Raw genomic sequence first — 5,098 nt, 5'->3', positions numbered from 1 at the left:
AATAAGTACAATTTTCCATTGACAGCAAGGAAAATAATTTGTTATTATCAGTGGACTGTCCATAAAAAGCACTGGGATCAAACTGTTGCTCACCACCAAAATATTTCCATTATTCTGCCAATGTGGCTAATTTCCCTCTTTGGCTTTTAGTTGTATAATCTGCAGTGAAATTTACAGCCTAAAACGTTGTTTCAGCCCATCACCGTTATATTCAAATTTGTTAAAGAGATGAGATAAATGTAGAGCTTCATAATTTTCCCACAATCATTTAAACCCAATAATAATTAATGCACAAACAGAGAAAAGCTACAAAGCAATATCACAAAATCTGTGTTTTTCCTCTTCTTTTATGAAAATGACCACATTACTCATTATTTATTAATAATTATGGTAACTGTTCGTCGTAAAGCATATCTCTGAAAATGTAGGGCACTTTACATCTTTGAAATAAACACCTACTTGATTATATCCCAGCAAGTAAAAACAAACCTTTGACTATAGTAAAGTTATTATGGATAATAGTAATAACAAGATTTACTAGATTAATCTATCCCAGCTTAAAGTAAAAAAACAGAAACACAGAGGGAGCTGTAAATGAAGCCAGAGCTTCATGGTTTTACGTCAACGATGCAGGAGCTCTTTATGTCTCTGAAGCTGCTGCAGTCGAAGTTGGCAACCACGGTCTTCAGTCCAACTCTGTAGGGAGTCGTGGTAATCTTCATCCTAAGCGTGGCGTTTGGCTCTAACTCTTGCTTGTCACTGTCAATAGAAAAACTTTTTTTTTTTTACATAATATTAATAAAATATTTCTATTTTTATTTCACTTCAAGCCCCTGTTTGGATGCAAACCTATGACCTAAGACAAAAAGAGGAAACTTAGATTTGTTTATGCAGCATAAATCAAACTCTGAAAGTCTTTTGTGGCCACTTCAGTTCTTGAAAACTAAATTTTAATCAAACTAAAAGGCTATGGACAAAAAAACAAGTACTTAATTATTTCTCTCTTTATTTCCTTTTTGACAAGGGTTTTTTTAACCAGTATATTTTTTGAACTGCTGAGATGATGCAATGACATCTTGAATCAATCTTTTTTGTAACTCTCTCAGAAAGAATGCAGATAACTGTGTTTCAAAAAAAGCATCTTTTGGAATATGGAAAAAACATTCAACTATTCATTAACATCACTTTTAGCCAATCACATTGTTCCTTATACCCTGTAATTGTACTGAGTTATATTGCATGTTAAGTCTCAGTACTGACCTTTTTATATAGCCCAATTTAAAAAGGCCACATCCAATGACTGTCAGGGAGCAGTTTCTCAGCCTCTCAGTGGGTTTTTAAATTCCACCTTCAATGTCATTTTACATTTCACATGGACTGGCTCCAAAACCTAAAAGAAACACAGATATAGTACAGCATTAGTGTGCAGCAAATTATAGAACAAAGTCCAGAATTTTCTAATATTGCATAGAACCTGTTCATCAACTGAGTTCAGGTGAAGCTTTTTTGACTGTCAAATAACCAATGACAGAGCCAGTTTACTTTATACCATGAACACATACTTTGTTATCAAGTAATGACATTAGACTGGATGTGCTTTCACTTCTTGGTATTACCCATAAAGTTAGGGTTTTAATGACCTTCATGGAGATGACAGGTTCTTCCAGGGTGATGTTGGTCTCAGTCTGGTAGTATTCATCACAGTCACTGACCACTGCTGAAACCTTTATACTGTCACAGTTCACCATATATTTACGGTAAGTTGTGAAGGGAATCAGTAAAGGTATGGTCATATCTGTAGGACACAAGGTGAGAGGCAGGAATGTGAGAACTGATCCGGATATGATCTTGTTCTTTCTAACTTCTTAAATTTCTGAGTCTTGGAGTGGAGTTTGAAATAGCAGCCTCAAATCATAGAAATCTATATTATTTGTTACTTTTTAAAAATAAATTTCAATGCTGAACAAAATTATGAGATAATAACTGCAGACCGTGGCAGTGGCAGAGATTGCTGTATTTTCAGGATGTTGCCCGCTGGATTGCCATTGTAACTCATAGCCTGAGCGTTGACATGGAGAACCGACAGCTTCTTGATTTGATCCTTTCTGCTCAGCTTGAGCCTCAGTTTAATGTCCTGGCCATTTATCGCCTTGGTCTCCTGGTGTTTAAAGAGAAAATAGGACAAAACCATTTTTGACTTTCTTTCTGTCCCTGAAATCAAAATGTTGTCAATTTTTTCAGGTTTTGTTTCAGAAAAAAAAAAACGGACACACAAAAAAACAACATCGTTGTTCCGAACATTTCAAACATTGAATTTTGATTTTAAGCACCACAAGTTGCAAATAAAAAAACTGTATCAGGTGAGGCTGAAGTGTGTCCCAGGTATCACAAGCAAGGTACATCCTGGAAAGGTCGCCAGTCCATCATAGAGTTAAAACAGGCCTCAAGTGACTTTTATTTGCTCATTGGTGTTCAAGATCATGCAGGCCTGTCCAGAAAGCCTCCAGGCTACTAGCTGCTATTCTTAAATAATTTCTCCTGTTCCAATCAGTTACACTGTGTATGATTTAAACACTGGTTTCACATGGGCAAAGAGCAATCACCAACTACTGTCAAAGCTGGCCTAAAATCATTTCCAACATTTTTGGGGTTTTTGACCAAATCAACATATTCGTAACTCATCACCTGCACTATTGGCCAGGTTTGGTTCCCTTTGATATTTTCCACTTCTTGAAAAAAAACATTAAAAAAATTTAAGGATCCCTGTTAAGACACATTTAATGAGATCCAATGGATCTTGCAGAAGCACAACTACAAGGGGAGACTTTTGCTAAGAGACCAAAAAATAGAAGCCATGCTGGATATGGTACAAAGGTAAACATGGCAGTAAGGACTTTGATTTTTATAGGTCCATTCCAGGAAGTTGATTGGTTTTTCTAGGCTCATTCCAAGAAGGGGTCTATAAAAACATACACATACCAAATAAAAACACATTTTCTTTAGATAGTGTTATACCTTACTAGAGGTATGTCCTCCAAAGCAGATGCTTTTTATATCATGCTGTAATAACACAAAGTTTTTCCAGCCGTGTATTTTGAGTTTTACCTCTTCAATTTTCATCTGAATTTTCTGGGGTGCCTCTTCTATGTCACATCTATGACCGTCCTTCGAGTTCATGCTGACTGCACGTTTGAAGATGTCTCTCTCTTCTGTGCTCCCTGTAGGGAAATACTCATCAACATAACTCTCAAAGCCTGTAGTAGTCTGGTTAGTTTTTAGGGTATTACTAATGGCTCTTTGATAGTGACTGAGTTAGTTTTGAACTTGCAATTAGTTGTTTGTAGTAAAATTTAATTAGGGACTAGCTTCATCTTGCATCTTGGATGTTCCAAACTAATGGATCGTATAATATATGGAGTGAATGTTGGGCTCCTTAATGGTCTTATGTCCTGTAAATTAACAATAACATATAAGAAGCAAAAAAGAGCTGAAAGGGTTAATTTTTAGTATTTTGATGTCACCTTAAAATTAAATGAGATAAAATGTAGAAAAACAGATTGTAAAGACAGACTGTATACTATCCATATAGTTCTGTTATAACAAGGTGTATATCTAAAGCATGGGTACAGACCATCCATTTGACAATGTCAGCGTTGACCTCAGCGTAGACAAATGGTACATCATACTTGACGTCTGTGTCACCACGTAGGATAGCGTTGACTGGGGCTGGACCACAGCAGAATACACCTGGAGCAGCAAAAGAAAAGTCTGACTTTACAAATGTAACAAAAACGTTTTAAATAATTGTTTGTACTTCTCTTTGGAATCATTATTTTGTGCATCTGTCTCAGTGAATTCATTTCTAAACAAAAACTAAATAGTTTTTACCTTCACTTTCTTCCTGTGGAGTGGGATCCAAGACCTGCCAGCCATCATAAATACCACCTTTCATGAGGTCTGGTCGTTTCATCCATCCCTCCACCCACACATGGAAGTTCTTGCACAAGAAAGATAAACTTTCAACTTTATATCGCAGACGTTTTTAAATTGCATAATCTAATAGCTCTCTCTATGTTTTCTTTTTGCTTGTACATCTGGCTGACTGTCTGAATGTCTTACCAGACACTTTCGGAGGCCTCCTTGCTACGGACTCCATAGTCATTATAATATTCATCAATAGTGAGCGTATTGTTTGAGTCATGAGCAGATTGAAAGTTGGTGACGACACGGCATGGAATACCAAAGAATCGCATCACTGAAATCACAGACAACAAAATGATCAAGTCAAACGACATCTCGGTCTTGCTTAAAGTTCATGGCGACACTGTCCTACACATAAACAACACAGTATTCGCAGTACCTGTACACATTACAGTAGCGAACACCCAGCACTGTCCGTACTTAACAGGATTGCAGCGGTTTTGAAACCAGCGCTGAAGGATGCTAACGCTGCTAGTCCAGCAGGTGGAGCTGCATCCATCACTATAGTTTCTGTCCAGCGTCCCACTAGTACACCTTCATCATCACTGGAGTTGATCTGCAAATCAGAGAAATGTTACAATTGTTGCTACAACAAGCATTCAGATCTTTACAGTACTTACAGTAAAAAAAAAAGAAAGAAAAAGGAAAGTAAAGAGGTAGGTGGAAAATGAAGCGTTAAATGTAAATTGTAATATACATAAATTTATGTCCTACCATGGCACTGATCACACGGCTAACATAGATGGGGTTACAATGAGCAGAGGTGTCACCAGCTGGGTTTTTTCTGTGTTTGAGGTTGGCATCCAATATCTTGAGACAAATGTCCACCATTTCCTCCTCAAACTGGGTAAGAAGCACAAGTTAGAGCTACAATACCAAGAGAACGGATGGAATTTATTATTTATCTGACTGTAAGCTTAGGGATCTTTGTCATGAATTTGTGACCAGTCAGAAGCTTTTAAAGATAACTTTTAACATGGCATTGTATATCAAATATTGTTCAAGTCCCTCAACTTGATCTGCTAAAGTAATGTTCTTAATTCCCTCTTGGAAGCTAAAAGAATGTCATGGCAGAGGCCATGTGAAGCAGTTATTTTTTTACTTGAGGACCATTGCC

The 5,098-nt window shown here is 36.9% G+C and overlaps 1 pseudogene; it reads right to left on the bottom strand.

Annotated features, from left to right (window-relative positions):
• Positions 1-608: 608 nt before the first annotated feature.
• Positions 609-4,824, bottom strand: LOC106456047 (protein-glutamine gamma-glutamyltransferase 2-like; annotated as a pseudogene).
• Between the last annotated feature and the right edge of the window lie 274 nt (positions 4,825-5,098).

Source organism: Pundamilia nyererei, unplaced genomic scaffold (genome assembly GCF_000239375.1).
Source record: "Pundamilia nyererei isolate P.nyererei 1_Seehausen unplaced genomic scaffold, PunNye1.0 scaffold01835, whole genome shotgun sequence".
Lineage (NCBI taxonomy): Eukaryota > Metazoa > Chordata > Actinopteri > Cichliformes > Cichlidae > Pundamilia > Pundamilia nyererei.
The sequence above is the reverse complement of the archived record's forward strand: the minus strand, read 5'-3'. Positions and strand labels throughout refer to the sequence as shown.